At 41.5% G+C, this 22,937-nt stretch overlaps 1 long non-coding RNA gene and 1 pseudogene across 1 annotated transcript; both read left to right on the forward strand.

Moving 5' to 3' along the window:
- Positions 1-39: 39 nt before the first annotated feature.
- LOC131383012 (uncharacterized) lies at positions 40-19,885 on the forward strand. The gene is made up of 3 exons (XR_009212672.1): positions 40-147; positions 2,287-2,562; positions 19,523-19,885. It is a non-coding gene; the product is annotated as an uncharacterized LOC131383012 (long non-coding RNA).
- Positions 19,886-20,613: 728 nt separating this feature from the next.
- LOC116811909 (serine/threonine-protein phosphatase 2A 56 kDa regulatory subunit gamma isoform-like) lies at positions 20,614-22,732 on the forward strand (annotated as a pseudogene).
- Positions 22,733-22,937: the final 205 nt, after the last annotated feature.

The following is a 22,937-nucleotide window of genomic DNA, read 5'->3' on the forward strand; positions in this document are numbered from 1 at the left end:
CCGGGGAGAGTCTGTGACGTCACCGAGGAACTCCTCCTGTCTGAGCGCGGCTCGCTGACGGCTGTCGCCTACAGCGGACCAATAGAAGACTTGGGTCCGGAAGTGATGGACTGGAGGCTTGACTAATGTGAAAGGGACGTCTGAAAGGTACAGCCAATGAAATAGCGACAAGAATACATTTTGTAAAAGAGGGAGGGTGAGCTCAGTCCTCTTGCAGAGAATCCTCAGAAATTAGCCAGCGCGCCGACAGGGGGCGCGAGAGTTGTTGCGCGGGGTCTTAATTATTTTCAAGTACTTTAGTTCATTTGAATCTCTCGGAATTTTTTTAATGGATTACATATTATACAAAAATACAAATATTCCTCATGCACATGCATTTATATTAGTGCAGCTCTAGCAAACTGTCATTGTTCTTCACCTTTTTCGCCCATTTTCTGTTGGGTTCTTGTATTTTTTATGGACTTCACTTATTGTATTTTTTTCTTTCATCTGCTTGATAAGAGTCAATGGCATGCTTTTCCGGGTCCTACAGAAGTGAGCCCAGTCCTTGAATTCATAGAACTTTTATCTCAGAGGAGTCAGGCAATAAACAAAGAAATAAACATTTAAATTCAGAAAGTGGAAATTGCTATAAAGAAAAATAAACGCAGGAAAACAGGATGCGTCAAGATCGATGCTATTTTACGTGTTGATCAGGGAAGTTCTTCCTAAAGGAAATGAGATTTCGAGAGAAGCTGGTGTTCCCGTGACTGCTGGGAGGGGCCAGTGTGGCTGCAGCAGCGGTGCTTGGCAGGGAGGGGTGAGAAAGGCCGGAAAGGTGAGCCAGGGCCAGAGCACCAGGCCGATTCTTCTTCCTCCTTTTTAATTCCAAAAAAAAAAAAAAAAAAAGAAGCCCTTAAAAATATAGTTTACCTATCTTAAATATAAAAGTAGGTCTTTGCCAGTTAGCTCTAGAAGTTTCTTACAATGGCACATTCAGGTATTAGCTATTGTGTTGTCTCCTTGGCAAGTATTTTTTGGCGGGTGGGGACAAATGTCTTTGAACTCTATGTTGTCTTTAAAGCAGCAGTTTATCATATTAACTATTCCATTTGTCTGGTCCTATCTTCTGGGGGTCTTCTGAGATTTTTTTTTTTTTTTTTTTTTTTGAGACAGAGTCTCACTCAGTCACCCAGGCTAGAGTGCAGTGGCACAATCTCAGTTCACTGCAGCCTCCACCTCTTGGGCTCAAGCAGTTCTCCTGCCTCAGCCTCCCGTGTAGCTCGGACCGCAGATGTGCACCACCACACTCGGCTAATTTTTAAATTTTTTGTAGAGGCAAGAGCTCACTTTGTTGCCCAGGCTGGCCTCAAACTTCTGGGCTCAAGCAATCCTCTCTCCTGAGTCTCTCAGAGTGCTGAGATTTAAGGCATGAGCCACCACGCCCAGCTTTTGAGATTATTTTAATGCTTAAATAGAAGCTCAGTTTATGGGCACACACCTTCCTTATATAATAGTTTTCTCGTTTTTCTCTTAGGTTCTTGGCTTTTCTTTTCCAGCCTGGTATCCACTTCACCACATTCTTTCCATAGATCGCTCTTTCCATGTTTAAAGTCCTTTCTTATTTTTTTAATCTGGCACTCCATGTACAATGGGATTACATCCACATAAACCCATCATAAATTGAAAATATCATAAGTCAAAAATGCATCTAATATACCTAACCTATCAAACATTAGAGCTTAGCCTAGCCTACCCTAGATGTGCTCAGAACACTTATATGAGCCTACAGTTGGACCAAATCATCTGGCAACACAGTACTGGTTATTTACTGTCATGATTGTGTGGCTGACTGGGAGCTATGGCTCCCTTGCACCTGGAGAGAATACAATATCGCGTATTGCTAGCCTGGGAAAAGATCAAAATTCAAAACTCAAAGTACAGCTTCTACTGAATGCATATCTCTTTCACACCATCATAAAGTCAGGAAATCATAAGTCATAAGTCAGGAACCATCTGTACATCTTCCTTAATGTAGGAATACAAACATTTATCTGTGAAGCATTTCTGCTTTTGACAAAGTCTAATCCTGCTTATACCCCACGTAGTAGCCAGTTTCCAAGATGGCATCTAGTGATCCCACTTCCTGGTGCTCACGCTCTTGTGTAATTCCCTCCTCTTGAGTCTGGGCCAGACCTGAGGACTTTATTCTAACAGAAAGAATATGCCAAAAGCGAAAAGATGTCAAAAAGATCATGGCTCCTGACTTGCTTGTTTCCTCTTCCTCTCTTGCTTGCCTGCTTTAAGAGAAGCCAGCTGCCATGCCATGAACTGCAATGTGAATAGGCCAATGTAGCAAGGATGTGTCCAGCCAACAGCCAGTGAGGATCTGAGGCCCTCAGACCAACAGCCCATGAGCAACTGAATTTTGCTAGTAACCATGTAAGTGAACACAGAAGTGGATCCTTCCCCAGGCGAGCCTTCATATGTCCACAGACCCAGTCAAGACTTTGACTGCAGCCTTGTGAGAGCCCCTAAGCCAGAGGACCCAGCTAAGCCACGCTCAACTTCCTGACCTGTCAGGTAATAAATGTATGTTGTTTTAAGCCCCTAGGTTTTTCCTTTGTAAAATATGTATTATGATCATCTAAATGGTTTGGTTAAACTTACCCGTACTCTAATAATAGCATCACAATCCCTCGTGGTGGGTTTCTCCAGCCTCCTTTGTTTCGTATATACTTCTCTGTTAAATGTACACACAACTTCTTACCAGCCTGTCTTCCTGTTTTGCATTTTGAAAATGAAATTCTTTCCCTTTACATCTCCTTCTTAGAACTTAGCAATGTAGTTGACTCTCCTTCCAGCTGCTCGCTGGCATCCTTGTTCTGCTGTCTGTTAATAATAGATTCATGGCACTTGCATGACTGGAAGTCATACTTTCCCAAAATGAAAATCAGATACATTAGCCAACAAGACATTTCTCTGATTTTTTTCTGATATTATTTGCTATCTTTCCATGTGTCAATCTATTTACAAATTTGTTCTATGTGCTTTCTATACCTTCATCTCAATTATTAAGATAAATCGTATCTAGAATTGGGCACTTGACAGATCCCCCACATCATGAAAATAGAATCCACCTTCCAAGTTCTCATGGCCCCATTCATCAGCATGCTTTTTATTTGACTACTCAATAAAAATTAATCTATTGAATTTTCCTTTTTTGTGTCCTGTACTTTTTCAGTTTATCCACAGGGATAACTGTTAAGTACCTGCTAAGCTCTAGACACCATTGTGTATACATTTTTCCAGGTTTAAAACTCTGTTAAAAAAAGAAATGGGGCCAGGCACGGTGTCTCATTCCTGTAATCCCAGCACTTTGGGAGGCCGAGTTGGGAGGACTCTTTGATGTCAGGAGTTTGAGACCAGCCTGGACACTATAGCAAGCTATCTCTACAAAAAATTTTAAAACTTAGCTGGATGTGGTGGCACACGCTTGTAGTCCTGGTTATTTGGGAGGCTGAGGCAGGAGGATGGTTTGAGCTGAGGAGGTCAAAGTTGCAGCAAGCTATAATTACCCCACTGCACTCCAGCCTGAGAAAGTCTGCCTAAGCCAACGTGAAAAGGCTGTGCAAACGCATCCATGGTGCCATATCCTGACACCCGCACATGACACAAGCTGTGAAGACTTGGTCTTCTCAAGTGAAATTGTTGGCCAAAGAATGTGTGTGGGGTAGACAGCAGTTGGCTTATCAAGGTCTCCCTCACCGAGTGGTGAGGATTATGTGAAGGGGAGAGGAAGACATACTCTATTGGTTTCCCAAGGCTGCCATCACAAAGTACAACAGCCTGGGAGGCTCCAAACAACAGCAATGACTCTCCAAGGTGTATGTCACCCTCTAATGTTCTCTGCCTCCTCTCTTTCCTTTGTACCTGTCCATTCAAGAGCTCATCTCAGCCCTTCCCCAACCAACACACTGAGTTCTCCAAGTACAGCCCCCTTGCCATCCTTACTGAAGCCATTTGGGATTACTCAATCAGAGTTGCATTTCTCAGATCATCTCATTCCTCTCGGGCAGTTTTTTTTTTTAAATAATACAACAAACCATGGAATCTTGCCCATTTCATCTCTGACGTTGTTTTTTTGTTTGTTTGTTTGTTTTTTGAGACGGAGTCTCGCTCTGTTGCCCAGGCTGGAGAGCAGTGGCGCGATCTCGGCTCACTGCAAGCTCCGCCTCCCGGGTTCATGCCATTCTCTTGCCTCAGCCTCCCGAGTAGCTGGGACTACAGGCGCCCGCCACCGTGCCTGGCTAATTTTTTGTATTTTTAGTAGAGACAGGGTTTCACCGTGGTCTCGATCTCCTGACCTCCTGATCCACCCGCCTCGGCCTCCCAAAGTGCTGGGATTACAGGCATGAGCCACTGCACCCGGCCTGACGTTGTTTTAATAAATTCTGAAGATGTATTTATTTTACTCCTCCACGCTCTTGACTTTCTACCATCTGTTGAGATTTTTCTTTTTATTTTAACGTGTTCTATCATTCTATTCCAGTTTGGAATGGGAGCAAACTTTTACTACCCTCTGGACTTCCTTTGTTTAATTCTTCCTGTTCTAACAGTATTCAGTATAATAGAAATTTCCCAGCTTTGAGGATTTTCTTTCAATGTCTATTTCTTATTTATTTATTTATTTGGAGACAGGGTCTCGCTCTATAACCTAGGCTGGTATGCAGTGGTGTGATCATGGCTCACTGCAGCCTCAACCTCCCAGGCTCAAGTGAACCTCCCACCTCAGCCTCCTGAGCAGCTGGGACTACAGGTGTATGCCACCACGTCCAGCTAATTTTTTATTTTGTATAGAGACGGGTTTTCTGCTTCGTTGCCCAGGCTGGTCTCGAACTCCTGGGCTCAAGCTGTCCTCCCACCTCAGCTTCCCAAAGTGCTGGGATTACAGGCATGAGCCATTGCACCTGGCCTCTTTAGTGTATATAGAACAAACAGGAGAGAAGATGTCTGCAAGAATCTAATACCTTCCTAGGGAATCCAGGAAATCAGGATAAGCCTCAGGAATGTGAAATAAATTGGTAATGAGAACTCTGAGTACTGGGATAAAGAGTCAGACAGAGGAGGGGAGAAGGAGAGCTGCTCCCCACAGCTGAGAAGTCCACCTGGGGTAGAAAATGAGCTGAAAAGGGACGGCACAGGTGCCTTGGCTTCAGTTGGCTTCAGATTGCTTATTGATAAAGAATAGCCCCTGATGGGGGTGCTGGATAGAACCGTTCGGCCTGAAGCCAAGGAAACACGTCTCTCTGCCTCTCGGTTTCTGAAAGGGGGGAGCAGGGGGGGACTCTGAAAACCTAGAAAGCAGGCTACCCTTGGAAACAGACCTCTTCCCATCTTGGCAAATTCAGAAATGGCCAAAGTCCCCAGGACAACAGGAAGAGCTACAGGTACGAGCAGCCAGAATCACATACGTTGGTCCTTCTCCACCTCTGCTGACCTCAGGAGATCTTGAACTCCACCGTCCCAGGGCCACCCCTTGGCTTCACAATTACATGCTGAATTTATACTCGTACTAACTTGCCACTGTGTGGAGGCTGCTAATACACTACAGCTTCTTTAAAGATTGTAGAAAATTTGAAAATAAAACTTTATTATATTAAACCCCTACCTTACAACTTATATGAAAAAAAGCTTCAGATGGACTAAGGATATTAGCGTAAAATAAAACAAAGCCATCCAGAGAAACCAGAGATAAAATACTTTTATAATTTTGGTGTGACCAAGGTCTAGGCATAATGTAAAAGGCAGAAAATATATAGGAAAAAATTAATTTATACATAAGTATATATGTCTGTGTGTCTATGTATGCACACACATAGCTATACAGAGATATACATCTGACCTGTAATTAAATAAATAAGATTAAAATGTTATACATGTTGCTGTTCACATGAGTCATTTTGCAGTGAAGGTTTTTTTTTTCCATTGTTTATCTGCTCATGGCCATCCTATCCCAAGAACACAGTGGTAACCACCTTGTACATATTGTTCCATACTTCCTTTATGCTCATATAATCATATACAAATACACAGAGACAGAGAGAAGTTCGGTCATTGTTTTATTATGCACATTTCTCTGCAGTTTGCTCTTATCACTTAATAAGATATCTTGAAAATCCCCCATCCTCCAGTGTGGATTTAATGCATTCTTGTTAGCAGCTGACTGGAAAAGGATGAAGCATTTTTCATGTTGATAAACAGGTTTTACTTCTAGAAACATCAATTGTATGACACGGGGATCATATGCTTTGCACGTCTGAATTTCCTGGTATGTGACCTTCTCCCAGTGATAGAAGATCAGGCTCAGGGTGTTGAATTTTTTTTTTTTTTTTTGAGACAGAGTCTGGCTGTGTTGTCCAGGCTGGAGTGCAGTGGCGCCATTTCAGCTCACTGCAACCTCCACCTACTGGATTCAAGCAATTCTCCTGCCTCAGCCTCCTGAGTAGCTGGGATTACAGGCGTATGTCACCAGGCCTGGCTAACTTTTGTATTTTTAGTACAGACAAGGTTTCACCATGTTGGTCAGGCTGGTCTAGAACTCCTGACCTCATGATCCACCTGCCTCGGTCTCCCAAAGTGCTGGGATTACAGGCGTGAGCCACCGCGCATGGCCTCGGGGTGTTGCATTTGACAGCCTAAGGGCACACCCAGTGCCCAAGGAGCGGGGCTAGGAGGGCAGGAGAGGAACAGAGAAAGGGATCAGGCATGAAATGGTGTGAAGGGCCTGCGGGAGGGTTAGACAGGCCGCAGGGATAGAGAGGCTAAAGGATTGACACTGCTTTGCCACAATTTTTCCTCCGACTCCTGTAGGGCGCTTCCCTTAGGACATTGTTGGCACCGTGTCACAAGAGAGGTTGGTGGAGGCAAGAGGTTCCTTAAAGGAGGACGGAGGACACAGCCAGAAACGAAACAGCCCTTTAGTTGAACTAGAAAGGACCGGAACTTCAATTTCAGCCGTTTTGGTCACTTCTCCAACACTGCCACCAAGTGGCTATAGGGGAACAATGCAACTAGCAAACCCAAAGGGAAAGATTGCAAGAGCTGGGCAGTCATAAAATAAAACCACCATGGCTGGCTGATTTTTTGTATTTTTAATAGCGACAGAATCTCATTATGTTGCCCAGGCTGGTTTCGAGCTCCTGGGCTCAAGCGAACCTCCAGCCTCAGACTCCCAAAGTACTGGATTACAGGTGTGAGCCGCCACTCCTGGCCCCAGCAGTGGTAAAATAAAACCACATCTCACGTTCCAGATTAATTTGCAACCCTCAGGTGGAGAGAGAGAACATTTCCATCAACCCAAAGAGTGCCCTCATGCTGTCTGCTAGTCAGTGCTCCTCCAGAGGTCATTGCCTTTCTGGCTTCCATAGATCAGATTTGCCTGGTCTTGAGCATGATGCAAATAGAATTTTACTGCATATACTCCTTGTCTGACTCACGCGTCTGTGAGATGGGTCCATACTGTTGCATGTACAGCCTATTCTCATTATTTGCAGTAGCTCTGTTCTATAAAATCATCACAGACACTGAACCATTGCTCATAGGGAAAATAGGGGTTAGGTTCCTGGGAGACTCTGCTCATGACAATTTCATTAAGCAATCAGTACATCTAAAGAAACAAATGTATCAATCTATGTTTAACGTGTATCAACTGATAAATATGCAGAAACAAAATAAAAGCAACCTGGTTTTATGTGTGTTTCTGTTTAAAGACACCTTGTTAAATATATATTGGTGATTCATTAACATTGAACTCATGGCCAACGGCACTGTAATTCATGACTGAACAAAACTTATCCATGTGTATTTTACCTAAAAAACACATCACAGCCAGCCTTCTTGCACTTAGGAACATTAGACAGCACTTTACCCTTATGCTTGGGGCCATTTCTTTTTTTTTTTTTTTTTTTTTTTTTTTGGATAGAGTCTCACTCTGTCACCCAGGCTGCAGTGCAGTGGCACAATCTCAGCTCCCTGCAAGCTCCGCCTCCCGGGTTCACGCCATTCTCCTGCCTCAGCCTCCTGAGTAGCTGGGACTACAGGCACCCACCACCATACCCGGATGATTTTTTTGTATTTTTAGTAGAGACGGGGTTTCACCGTGTTAGCCAGGATGGTCTCCATCTGCTAACCTCGTGATCTGCCCGCCTCAGCCTCTCAAAGTGCTGGGATTACAGGCATGAGCCACCGCGCCCGGCCACTTGGGGCCATTTTAAACAGCGAAATCACCAACAAAGCACCACAAAAATGAATTTAATGCTATGTTTAGCACTAAATTGACCACAAAAATGACACCTGTTTTACCGTATGATAGCCAGAACACGAAGGCAGAACTTGGTCTTGTTTGACCTCACTGGGATAACTCAAATTTTGGGTGCAGTGGGGCACACCAGGAGATTCAAATTTCTCACTGTTCTATGCAGGTCCAAAATATGGATCATAAGAATACCATGAGTATTTTAGGGTTACAAATAAATATTAGCAAGTAGACAAAGTCTCAAATACAGAATCCATAAATAAAGATCAACTGTATCTGTACTTTGGTCTGTGGAGTTTGTTGTTGTTGTTGTTGTTGTTGTTGTTGTTGTGACAGGCTGTCACTGTGTCACCGAGACTGGAGTGCAGTGGCAGGATCATGGCTCACTGCAGCCTCAACCTCCCCAGCTCAAGCAATCCTCCCACTTCAGCCTCCCAAGTAGGTGGGACTACAGGCACACACCACCATGCCAGTTTTTCCGATGGGCTATGAGCTCTATAAAGTCAATCTCAATTCCTCAAAGCAGTCTTCTCATATCTGAAAATATGCCATTCCAGTCAAAGCCTTGGTAAAATACCCAGTGTCTCCACTTGTGACCTGTTACTAAACAAAAACAAAAACAGATTCTTATTGAACCTATGCCCAATAACTGTGTTGCCATAAATTAAGAATACTCAAATAGTTTCCAAATCCTGGAGCAATCAGGTACAGAGAAATTTTACTCACAAGAGTATACTCAATTGTTAAAAGCTATAAATAACTCAAAAAAAGTTTTCAGCTGGGCACAGTCGTTCATGCCTGTAATCCTAGTACTTTGGGAGGTTAAGGTGGGAGAGTAGCTTGAGCCTAGGAGTTCAAGACCAGCCAGGGAAACATAATGAGACCTCATCTCTACAAATAATAATACAAAAAATTATCTCAGTGTGGTGGTGCACACCTGTAGTCCCAGCTACTCAAGAGGCTGAGGTAGGAGGATTGCTTGAACCTGTGCAGTCAAGGTTTCTGTGAGCTGAGATCATGCCACTGCACTCCAGCCTGGGCAACAGAGCAAGAACCCATCCCCCAAAAAAGGAAAAGAAAAAAAGTTTTCTTGACTCTGAAAAACAAAACAAAAAAGTATCAGCAATGTTTCAAACAAAAAAGGTATAAAAAATTATTTCAGTTATATATTAGTTCAGTCCCATGTAATTAACCTTTGTTCTGTCCAAGATTGGGCCAGCAATCCTCATGAACATGTCAGCTCTTCAATGAAAGATCTGGCAATTTTCTCTCTCGTCCAATGACACAGCCCCAAACTTAGAAACCTGTATTCAAGAGCACCCATCAGAGTCCTCTCCATGAACTTCCCTAAAGAAGAAGTAACTTTTGAACTGTAGCTGATCATAAACTACTTTTTGAGAAGAATCAAAGTAAAACAAGAACTGTGCATGGATGATAGAAGTCTTAGGACAGGCCAGGTGCAGTGGCTCATACCTGTAATCGCAGCATTTTAGGAGGCTGAGCAGGTGGATCACTTGAGTCCAGGAGCTCAAGACCAGCCTGGACAACACAGGGAGACCCTATCTGTACAACAAATAAAGTAATTAGCTGGGTGTGGTGGCATGAGCCTGTAGTCCCAACTACGGGGGTGCTGAGGTGGGTGGATCACTTGAGCCTGGGAAGCAGAGGTTGCTCAGCAAGCCGAGACCATGCCACTGCACTTCAGCCTGGGTGACACAGTGAGACTCCTATCTAAAAAAAAAAAAAAAAAAACCAACAGTCATGGTTAAAGATACAATTGACAAGAAAATTTGCTTATTTCTGTGACATGCAATTTACATCAGAATCATAATTATTACTGATAATATAATATATACTAAGACATATCAGGATTACAGGAATCTCATATGATTTTGGAACATATACTAATATTTATTTAACTCAAAGTTAAATAAACATTTGATATTTGACAATGCTTCCTTTATGATTTTAACACACCAAATAAGACAAATAAGTCCAAAATCTCTTTTGGACTTCAGGGGACCTAATATCTAAAAAAGTTAATAAGGTCAAAAGGACTAAATTTCAAACTTGAAATTTTGATTTTGGAAAGTTTGTCAAACATCAAAAGTTTAAAACACTTGAGATCACAAAATAGTCACAGGTTATTCATTTAGCCAAGAGTGATAACAAATATTTCCAAAAAGAAAAAAAAAATCTTTACTCTTTGATAGAGAGGAGACTCAGTCTCCCAAACAATAAGACCTAATAAAAACAGCGTGCAGCCAACTGAATCTGTCTCTTTTCTTTCCTCTTTTTTTTGTAGTTTACTCAAAAAGTAGGCAAACATATTTTACTGTCTCTTAATTATTATATGAAAATCTTGTTTAAAAGAGAAAACCAAATTTTGCCTTTGCATAGTATATTATTAACATTGAAGTTAATTTTTGATAAAAATCTTATAAACAAATCCATTCAATCTCAATCACTTTGACCATTTAGAATTTTCTAGTCAAGAACAGATTGGTGCTCTAAGAAAACCCTTTTATTCCAACACAGGGTTTCTGACTCTGGCCCTGCATCAGTGTGCTCTTGATATTAATGTTTAATTTACAGAAAAACTAAATAATACCCTTTAAATTGTAGCCAACTTGATCACGCAAAAAATTCCTTTCATAAGATCAATTAACCACAAATCTTACTTAAAGCTTCAGTTTTATCCTATCATTTTATCTTAGGACAAAAATTTACTTTCCCAATTTTCTATATCCATTTCATTTTATCTATCATTTTTCCTTCCATTTAAAACAACTTAAAAACCTCCAAGCTAGGAAAAATCACTTTCCCTTAAAAAACAACACTACATTTCTCTGACCTTTTACCAAAAACACATCCTCCTTTCCTTATATACTTTACATATAGAATTTTTCTCTTCTATCTAGTGGTTTTAATTACATATATTAATTACAATGTTAACTCTTCATAATTTTTAAACAAAAAACCTAGGAGGTAAGCAATTTAAGTTATGTATCAGATGTGTAGCCCAGGACAAAAGGTGAGAGCTGCAGATAATACATGACCCTTCCCACCACAGCGAGGAGGCATAGTTGGGCCAGAGAGAACTCCACATGTCCCCAGGCCTTATCATGCTATTTTTTAGAGCCTAGAATCTAAAGGTGCTAAGACTGGCAAGTCAAACAAGCATCAAAAATATTCCAGAAGCAGTTTATAACCTTAAAACCTCTAGCAAAGATAGCATCTGACCTACCTAATTCAGATCAAATGTCTACATTAAATCCTGAAGATGTTTCTATTTTATTTCACCAATGATTATAAAATTATCTTTATTTACTAAAGATTATTAAAGTCATGTGAACGAAAAGACATTTGAGTTAAAGTTTCTGTTTTTTTGATAAAGTACCTGATTTAAGCACTTTTTTTCTTTAAGTCAATTAATTGGAGCTCTATTATATATTTTGGTAGTGAAACATCATACACATGACACAGATACACAGATAGAAGCAGATCTTATAGGTTTACACAAGTCTCATTAGCCAGTTTTTAAATAGCTTTTTTTCCCCCATACACTCTTCCAATTGCCTATTTTATTGCCCTAGGAAATTATTATCTAGGTAACCCTATATTTGTCTTTATAAAGGAACATTCTTAGGTGAAATGAGATAGAAAATGTATATTTCAAAAGCACAGAGCTAAGACATTAGTCCTATATATTGTACCATCATTTGCTCAAACCAAGGAAAAAATGGTATAAGTAAAAGTTCAGTTAAGATGGCCAGGAAAAGCTTGCCTGCTTGCTTGCTCTTTCTTTCTCTCTGCTTCTCTGTCTCTCTCTCCCTCTCTTTCTTTTTGTATTAGTCTGTTTTCACACTGCTGTAAAGAAATACCTGAGACTGGGTAATTTATAAAGGAAAGAAGTTTAATTGACTCACAGTTCTTTATGGTTGGCAGGCCTCAGGAAACTTACAATTATGGTGGAAAGGGAAGCAGGCAGGTCTCACATGGCAGCAGGTGAGAGGGACAGAAAAGAGAGAAGGAAGAACTTCCAAACACTTATAAGACCGTCAGATCTCATGAGAACTCACTCACTGTCACGAGAACAGCATGGAGGAAACTGCCCCCATCATCCAATCACCTCCCTTTCTCGACACATGGGGACTACCGGTCCCTTCCTCAGCACATGGAAATTACAATTCGAGATGAGATTTGGGTGGGGACAGAGAGCAAAACCGTATCACTTTTCATTTTTGAGACAGGGTCTGACTGTGTCACCCAGGCTGGAATGCAGTGGTGTGATCATGGTTCACTGCAGCCTTGACCTCCCAGGCTCAAGCAATCCTCCTGCTTCAGCTTCCCAAGTAGCTGGAACTGTAACCAACCATCCCCATTTTTCTAAGAGATAATTTATTTTTTCTATCTTCTTTCTTCTCTCCTCCTTTTCCCACTTTCTAGTTAGTCCTTTAGAAATGCAAATATAGCCTTTAACCTCCCCTTCACCAGACATTCCCTACAGGGTAAGTTCATTTAACTATCTGCTTAGGAGCTCCAGAAAGGAAATCTCACCCACCAGGAGGTTACCTTGAGAGATAACAGTCAATTTACAACCCAAAGTACACACGCCCACAAAGACACAGGCAGTCACCACCTTGACCACCTAGTAGATAAGATACCAAGCTAACATGTAGATGCCGCACTTGCTTCCTTCCCCCGACCCCATGTGCCGTTCATGTTAAGCCCCCTTTAAAAGTGCTCACTTTCTGCTCCAAAAGCAAAGTGATACCCTTAGGCAGGAAGCCTGTACTTGTTCCCTTCAGCTAGCTTTGGAATAATTTAAAAAAAAAAAAAAAAAAAAAAAAAAAAAACTTTCTTTATACCAGAACTCACTCTTGTTAATTGGACTCTGCAAGCAGCAAATAGCTGAACCTGCATTTCAGTTACAATTTTGGTGGCCCATATAGGGAAAGTGCTGCATGCTCTGGGTGAGTCTGTGCCTGACAGCTGGGTTTTGCTACCGGGCAAGGTTTGGGGTCACCTGTGAGCACCAGCTGCTCATCGCTAGCAGATCTCATGACAGGAACATTCGGGAACTTCTCATGACAGGAACATTAGGGAACTTCTCATGACAGGAACATTAGGGAACTTCTCAGCAGCTGCCAAAACTGCTTTTGTTTTGGGGGAGCCTCCCTTTCGCCTCACAGCACATCTGCTGCCTTCAACTCTCCGCTGGTACAAAGAAAGTGACCTCTGTAAAACCCAGCAAACTTTGGAAGTGGCTGAGTTAGCTGGAAGTGCACCTGATCACCCTCTGCTTCTTTTGGGGTGTCACTGGGGCCTTGTTCTACCTAAGACTTGGCTACTCGTGACATCATTTGAGTATTTTAGGTGTTTCTCTTTGTAAGTGCAGCACCATGGGAGCTTTGCTGGGCCTATGGAACCATTTGGACCTGGGGAGGGGCATTCAGGATCTCCTTGATTGCAGATTCAGCCTCCTTGATTGGAGACTCATTTGGAAGTATGCTGTTTGTTTGCATGTACTTTGTGAATGGGCCCTGATTTCTTTCTTCACTCTCTACCTCCAATCTCACTCTTCTAACTATCTTCAGAGAGCCACCTACAGCCTTAGTCCTCTCAACTGCAGGCTCCCCTAGCTCCCTATGACTGGAAACAGCTCATCTTGACCAGTGACTTGTGAAGGTGGGAGGGTCCCATCCCATATCATGTGGACCTGGGGTGCTGAGGCTCTCCTGAATGGGAGATAAACAAGGGTGATGGGAGTATCAACCCTGTGCCGTGTAGTAGCTGGAAGCTTGCGAGCTCCCTTTCTATCACTTTAGTCAGAGTCTCGCTCTGTCACCCAGGCTGGAGTGCAGTGGCGCGATCTCGGCTCACTGCAAGCTCCGCCTCCCGGGTTCACGCCATTCTCCTGCCTCAGCCTCTCCGAGTAGCTGGGACTACAGGCGCCCGCCACCACGCCCGGCTAATTTTTTGTATTTTTAGTAGAGACCGGGTTTCACCATGGTCTCGATCTCCTGACCTCGTGATCCGCCCGCCTCGGTCTCCTAAAGTGCTGGGATTACAAGCGTGAGCCACCGCGCCCGGCCTTACTGTTTCTTCTTTTTATTTCCTTTTCCTGTTTCTCATGCCCTGCTTGTAAAACCTGGTTCCTATGCAGAGGCTGGCCAGACTATATCTTCCTCTATTTTCTTTTCTGCCTGCCTGCTTTAAATCTGCTGTTACTTTACTGGTGTTAAGATAAAAACCACCATTTGGATTCAACTGTTTTTTAATAAACTGATGAGTTTACATTGATATCTCTCGGCTAGAGTTCAAAAATAAAAGCTATAGGATCTTTGTTTATATGAGTGTGTATATGTGTGTTTATGTGTACACACATGTATTTTGTTATATGTTGCTGCTACAAGGTACCAAGTTGACTTAAAGTTAAGGAGTACTCATGAGACTTAAGGAAAATCTTGAATAAATAAGCTGGCTTTAAAATTATTGGTAAAATAATATTAGAAATACCTTATGAACTGTCAATATACATTTTTGTTCAGATTTATTGATCAAGTGGTTTCATATTTATCTCTGCCAGATATTATAAGGCATCAAAATTTGGCATAAAAGTTAAAAAACTATAAACCTAGCCCAAAAAAGAATGATCTTTCTGTAATTTTTGATAAATAGGACATTTAATTGTTGTTTAATAGAAACAGCTAAATCTTCTAAGTCAGCAGTCCCCAACATTTTTGGCACCAGGGACTGGTTTCGTGGAAGACAATTTTTCCGTGGACCCTGGGAAGAGGGTAATGATTTGGGGATGATTCAAGCACATTGCATACATTGTGCACTATTATTATTACATTGTATATGAAATGAAATAATTCTATAACACACCACAATATAGATTCAGTGGGAGCCCTGAGCTTGTTTTCCTGTAACTAGACTGTCCCATTTGGGGATGATGGAAGATAGTGACAGATCATTAGGCATTAGAGTCTTATAAGAAGCACACACCCTAGATCCCTCACATGCACAGTTCACAAAAGGGTACATACTCCTATGAGAATCTAATGCCACTGCTGATCTGACAGGAGGCGGAGCTCAGGCAGTAATGCAAGCAATGGGGAGTGGCTGTAAATACAGATGAAGTTTCACTCGCTTGCCTGCGGCTTACCTCCTGGTGTGCAGTCTGGCTCCTAACAGGCTATGGACTGGTCCATGGCCTGAGGGTTGGGGACCCCTGTTCTAAGTTGTCAACAAAATGTCCATGTGTTTGACTATAAGGTTCTTAAATAAACACCTGATGTTCACAAGCTTTAAAAGTGGTTAATAGAGAAATAACTTTAAATAATGACCACCTTTGTATCATAACCTAGTTTTCAGAAGTAATCTAAATAAATGGTTAAAAATGAGAAAATGGAGTACCTATAAATGAGACAAATGCTTAGAAAAAATAAACTTTTTGTATAATTTAAAATCTTAAATCTTTTTTTTTTTTTGAGACAGGGCCTTGCTCTGTCACCCAGGCTGGTGTGCAGTAGTGTGATCTCTGTTCACTGCAACATCTGTTTCCCAAGCTCAAGTGATTCTTCTGCCTCAGCCTCCGAGTAGCTGAGACCACAGGCGCATACTGCCATACCCCGCTTTTCTGTGTGTTTTTGGAAGAGACAAGGTCTTGCCATGTTGCCCAGTCTAGTCTCGAACTCCTGAGCTCAAGCAATCTGTCTGCCTTGGCCTCCCAAAGTGCTGGGATGACAGGCGTGAGCCACCACGCCTACCCCTTTTTGGATGCTTGTTGAATATTTAGATCATTTCCACTTAAGAAAGTTTTATTATATGGGAAATATGTTCCAAAATTGTGAACTATAAAATGCTAATATTGCATCTATAAAATGCTAATATCTGACAGGCAGTTCAGGATTTATTGCTTCCCAGGTTTATATAAAATGTGCCAAAGAAGATGTGTTCTTATTGAGAAAAAGAATACTTTCATCTAATTCAAAAGTTATCTAAAAGTTAATTCAAATTATGGATTTGAAAAGGTTATTACATCCATGTAACTTTCTGTATTACCTTTAAAGTACTTCTGCTGTTAAGTTATAGGGCTTTGACTCCTTAGCTCTAAAAAGGACACATGATAATGTCATGTCTAGCCTTAATTCTCTTGAATAGTTAAAATCCTTTGCAAGCTCAACAGTAACTGCTCCAGACTCCTGGAAAAAGCAATAGCAATCACCTTGTGCTAACTCAGCAGCTAAGGCTTTGCTCTTTCACGTTGGCAGTCTAGGTTCAACTCTTGCCTTTGGAAGTAAGTCCTTTCTAGTTGATAGTCATGGGACTTACCATTTGTTGATTCTTTTCCCCCTCCATGGACAGCTTCTGGTTTCCTGTCTTGAATTATCTTTTCTCTGAGCTACTCTACTGGGAATTCTAGATCTTGTGAAAACTGCTTGCCATCTTTTTGGAGATACCTCATACATCCATGGTTAAGTTGTAACCTTAATTAAAGCTTATTGGTTTCACTTGGGAGAATATCTTTGGAAAACAAAAAACAAACAAACAAACAAACAAAAACCTAAAGGCCAGAGGTGTCAGCTGTTTTTCCCACCTGGAATCTGGTAATAAGAGATTTTAAAAGATTTTCGTTTTTTTTTTTTTTTTAGAAAAAAAAAGCTCTATCATTAAAAGTCAGCCTAACTAAATGCTGATATATATTATATACATATTGTATAAGTATATATAACATACAATCATATAATATAACATATATAATTTTTATATATTTTTATGATACAATAATTTATATATGATAGATATATTCATATATTCAGTCAACTGAACTCTGTCTGCCTTCATGCTACCCTCAATGCTCACATCAGAGGGCCTAAGGTAATTTCTGATAGCCTGGGACTCCTTGGGAGAAACAGAGAAGGCACTACAGACACTGTTTCAGGGGAAACCTCTGTTTTCCTCATGGAACTCCAAGAATTGTGAGTAGAAAGATCCCTATCAAAATCTTAAGGCTCTGTTCTGTTTTGCATTATGTTACCTGAACTTTTTGACTTTTAGGGGCATCAGAAATTACTCTGCATTACAGTAGAACTTTTAGCCTTGGTGTGTAATAGCTAGGTAACAAATATATTTTTAGGGATGGCTAATGGCAGTTGCTTACAGTGAGTGGGCATTACTACAGGCTGGTACTTCTTTCTTCTTGCATTTAAATGAGAAGAAAAACATGCTCTATTGGCAGCTAAAAGGCATGGAATGGGGGATGGGCCGATTATAAAATGGGCTGATTGGCTTTGGTTTGCCCGTCAGCCTCTGGAGAATGTCCTTCAAGTGAAATGCACCAGTGAAACCATTGTACTGTCTTTTCCTGTGTCATTTCCTTCAATTTTGGGGGACTCAGGATTCGATGTAAAAATGGAATCCTTGGTTTTTGGAAATCTGTTCTGCTTTCCAGTGATGCCTGTTTTTCACACGATTAAATGTTAGGCCCTAGAAACTCCATGCTTTCTCGGCCCTGTTCCTCAAAGGGCTCCACCCTGAAGCCAGTAATCCAATGAAGAAACTTAAAATCTGGCAAATGAAAAGTCTTCAAACTACCAGATCATCTTCTGTCTGTCTGTGTATTTATATGTATTGTGTATATGAAGTTAATATAAAAGAGCTCTAATTATTTGACTTAAAGAAAAACAAGTGCTTAAATCAAATATTTTGTCAGTAGAATAGGCACTTTAATGCCTTTTAGTTCACGTGACTTTAGTAATCTTTGGTAAATAAATATAGTTTTCAAGATTATTGGTAAAATGAAAGATGTCTTCAAAATTTATACATTTGGTCTAAATTAGGCAGATCAGATACTGTCTGTTAGATGCTTTAATGTCATAAACTGCTTCTATGACATTTTTTTTTCTTTTGTGACAGAGTTTCACTCTTGTTGCCCAGGATGGAGTGCAATGGGCATGATCTTGGCTCACCACAGCCTCCACCTCCCGGCTTCGAGTGAATCTCCTGCCTCAGCCTCCCAAGTAGCTGGGATTACAGGCATGTGCCACCACGCCTGGCTAATTTTGTAGTTTTAGTGAAGACAGGGTTTCTCCATCTTGGTCAGGCTGGCCTCGAACTCTGACCTCAGGTGATCTGCCTGCCTCAGCCTCCCAAAGTGCTGGGATGACAGGCGTGAGCCACCACGCCCCGCCGACATTTTTGATAATCATTTGACTTGTCCGCTTTACAGGTAACAGATTTTAGAAAGGATTTAGGCTGGGAAGAGTCAGACACTGTCTGCAGCTCTGTCTTACTCCTGAGCTCTACAATCCCTTACACGGTTACTTACTTACTTACTTACCAGGTCTTTTGCCAAAAATAAAAGTTGCAAAGAGTTAACACTATGACATGTACTTGAAACTACTAGAGAAACAGTTTAACACACAAGGTGTATAAGGAAAGTAGAGCGTACTTTTGGTAAGAGGTTATAAGAAGGCATGGAAGTATGGCCTTTGTTAAAGGGAACGGTTAGGGGTTTTATTGGTTTTATTTTTCTTGAGACAGTATCTCGCTTTGTTACCCAGGCTGGAGTGCAGTGGCATGATCACAGCTCACCGCAGTCTCGATCTCCCCGGCTCAAGCCATCCTCCAACCTCAGCTCCATGTGCAACTAGGACTACAGACGTGTGCCACCACATCTGGCTAATTTTTTAAAATTTTTTGTAGAGATGAGGTCTCCCTATGTTGCCCAGGCTTGTCTCGAACTCCTAGCCTCAAGCAATCCTCCCACCTTGGCCTCCCAAATTGCTGGGATTACAGGTGTGAGCCACTGTACCTGGCCAATGTAATTTTGTCTAATTCAGAAGTTTTTAAGGATTGTCCTAACCTAAAAGAGTAACGGGGAAAAACTGAAGGTTTAAACAAGCTGTAAATTGTGAAAGATTGATCTTATAAAGGAAGTTCTGTGGGTATGAGCAAGTTGGCTAAAATTAGAAGGATATTTTTCAATTCTTCTGTAAATTCAATATTAAAATAAAGCCACACCTAATTCAGGGCCAGAATCTGGGCCCGTGTGTCTGGATAACAGGGTATTCCTGGAGCATTGATTTGTTCTTTAACAAAATATTGTAAAGGATTATAAAAGGTTTATGGGAATTTTACCTTATGGTCAGCTAATTAAAATTGGATAGATTCGTTTATAAGGTTTAACGAAGCTTTTTTTTTTTTTTTTGACAGTGTCTCCCTCTGTCACCCAGGATGCAGTGCAGTGGTACAATCTTGGATCACTGCAATCTCCACCTCCTGAGCTCAAGCAATCCTCCCACCTCAGCCTCCCGAGTAGCTGGAACTAAAAGCACAAAACACCACGCCCACCTAATTTTCGTATTTTTTGGTGGAGATGGGACTTCACCATGTTTGCCCAGACTGGTCTCAAACTCCTGAGCTCAAGAAATCCACCCACCTCAATCTCCCAAAGTGCTGGGATTACAGACATGAGCCACCCCACTGGGCCTCCTTTTTTTTTTTCTTTGAGACAGGGTCTTCCTCTGTTGCCTAGGCTAAGTGAAGTGGTGAAATCACAGCTCACTGCAACTTCAACCACCCAGGCTTAGGTGATCCTCCCACCTCAGCCTCCCAAGTAGCTGGGACCACAGGCATGCACTACCATGGTTGGCTACTTTTTTTGTATTTTTTCTATTTCATCATGTTGCCCAGGCTGGTCTTGAACTCCTGGGTTCAAGCAATCCACACCTCAGCCTCCCAAAGTGCTGAGATTACAGGTGTGAGCCACCACCCCTGGCCTTTTATGAAGAATAGTACACTAATGCAAAGATGCAATTTGGCTTTCTCTTTTGAACAAGATTTTCATGTAATTACTAAAAGATAATGAAAGTTTTTTTTTTGTTTGTTTTGTTTTGTTTGTTTGGTTTGCCTTTTAAATAAACAACCAAAAAAAAAAGACAGAGAAGGGAGAAAGAGAAAAGTCAGATTCGTGTTGGCCTCATGCTGTCTTTATTGGGTCTCGTGTGGAAAGTTGAGTTTACCCTCTATCAACAAGTAACATTTTTGCTTTTTAAAAATTTCTGAGCTGCCACCACAGCTACCGCAGCCTTTGGGAGCCTAGAAAAGGGGAAGGAGAACAGTGAATGACTCAGTCCCCTGATGGCAGTGGTGGTTGTGGCCAGGGAGGCATGATGACAAGGTGGGGGCGCTGCTGCTGCGAGGAGCAGGCAATGGTGGGGTGGCGTGGCGGGGGTGGCGGTGGGGGTGGGGACAGGGCGGGGTTTTGGGGGGTGGCACATGAATAAAAAGAAAAAGAATCACCAAAAGCAGGGAAAAGTGGAAAAAGTTTAAAAGAAGGACAAGACACAGTAAGATCAGAGCAAATTTCTTTCAGAAAAAATAGCCTTGTTGCAGTCCTATCTACAGTATCTGCTAAAATAAATGTACCAATCTCTCAGCCCACAGTGAAGAAAGACAAAAACAGCAAAATTCGTCAAGGTTTAGCACAAGCAATAACAAAGAACTTCAAACACTACCATCTTTAAATGATGTTCCTCCTGCTGATCAAGAGACACTTTTTATTTGGAAGTTACATCAGTGTTGTGTCCTCTTTGACTTTGCTTCTGATCCACGAAATGACCTAAAGTGGAAGGAAGAACAATGAGCTACTTTAAGTGAAATGGAAGAATTTATCGCCCATCATTGGAATAGGGTCACAGAGCCTGTTTACCCAGAAGTAGTCCATATGTTTGAAGTTGACATGTTTCAAACATTACCACCTTCTATCGTCCAGGAGCTGAATTTGGCCCAGAGAAAAACAAACCAATGTTAGAAGCAACCTGGCCCCATTTACAGCTTGTTTATGAATTTTTCTTCAGATTTTTAGAGGCTGGGCACGGTGGTTCACACCTGTAATCCCAGCACTTTGGGAGGCCAATGCGGGTGGATCACAAGGTCAGGAGATTGAGACCATCCTGGCTAACACGGTGAAACCCTGTCTCTACTAAAAATACAAAAAATTAGCCGGGCATGGTGGTGGGCACCTGTAGTCCCAGCTACTCAGGAGGCTGAGACAGGAGAATGGCGTGAACCAGGGAGGCAGAGCTTGCAGTGAGCCGAGATCACGCCACTGCAATCCAGCCTGGGCGACAGAGCGAGCGAGACTCCATCTCAAAAAAAAAAAAAAAAAAAAAAAGAGTTTTAGAGTCTCCAGATTTCTAACCTAATACAGCAAAGAAATATATTGATCAGAAGTTTGTATTGCAGCTTTTAGAGTGCTTTGACAGTGAAGATCCTCAGGGAAGAGTTTTTTGTTGTTGTTTAGTTTTTTGTTTGTTTGTTTTGAGACAGAGTTTTGCTCTCTCACCCAGGCTGGAATGCAGTGGCACAATTATGGTTCACTGACTGCAACCTCCGCTTCCAGGTTAAAGCAATTCTCCCACCTCAGCCTCCTGAGTAACTGAGACTACAGGCACGTGCCACCACACCTGGCTAATTTTTGTATTTTTTTTTATAGAGACGGGATTTCGCCATGTTGCTCAGGCTGGTCTTGAGCACTTGGCCTCAAGTGATCCACCCACCTCACTCTCCCAAAGTGCTGAGATTACAGGTGTAAGCCAGATACCTGGCCTGGGAGAGAGCTTTTCCTAAAACCAGCCTTTGCAGAATCTATGGGAAATTCTTAGGCTTGAGAGCTTATATCAGAAAACAGATAAATAATATATTTTATAGGTTTATTTATGAAACAGAGCATCATGATGGCATAGCCGAGTTACTAGATATATTGGGAAATATGATTAATGGATTTTTTTTACCACTAAAAGAAGATTTTCTTATTCAAGGTGCTATACCTTTGCACAAAGTGAAATCTCTCAGTGTCTACCATCCCCAGCTGGCATATTGTGTAGTACAGTTTTTAGAAAAGGATAGCACCCTCACTGTATCAATGGTGATGGCACTTCTCAAATATGGGCCAGAGTCTTACAGTCCAAAAGAAGTAATTTTCTTAAACAAATTAGAAGAAATTTTAGATATAATTGAACCATTGGAATTTGGAAGATCACGGAGCCTCTCTTCTGGCAGCTAGCCAAATGTGTCTCCAGCTCACACTTCCAGGTGGCAGAGCAGGCACTCTGTTACTGGAATAATGAATACATTATGAGCTTGATCAGTAACAGCACAGCAAAGATTCTGCTGATCATGTTTCCATACTTGTACTGCAATTCAAAGACCCATTGGAACAGGACAATACATGGCTTGATATCCAACACACTGAAGCTCTTCATACAGATGACACAAAAGCTATTTAATGACTGTACCTAACTGCTCAAAGCAGAGAAACTGAAAGAGAAGCTAAAAATGAAAGAACAGGAAGAAGCATTGGTTAAAATAGAAAATCTAACCAAAGCCAATCACCAGGTACTAAAAAAGAGAGTAACATGAAAATGTCCAGGGTGTTACTTGAATGTTTTCATAAGATAGGAATATATCTTCATCCTGAGAAGGAGGGATATCATTTTGGCTAAATAAATGACTTATAGTGACCTGGGATTCTATTTTGTAATAGCAAGTGTTTAAACCTTTGATATTTGACAAACTTTCCAAAGTCAAATTCTAAATTAAGATTTTTCTTTGATCTGGCTAACCC

The sequence above is a fragment of the Hylobates moloch genome, unplaced genomic scaffold (genome assembly GCF_009828535.3).
Source record: "Hylobates moloch isolate HMO894 unplaced genomic scaffold, HMol_V3 SCAFFOLD_1, whole genome shotgun sequence".
NCBI lineage: Eukaryota > Metazoa > Chordata > Mammalia > Primates > Hylobatidae > Hylobates > Hylobates moloch.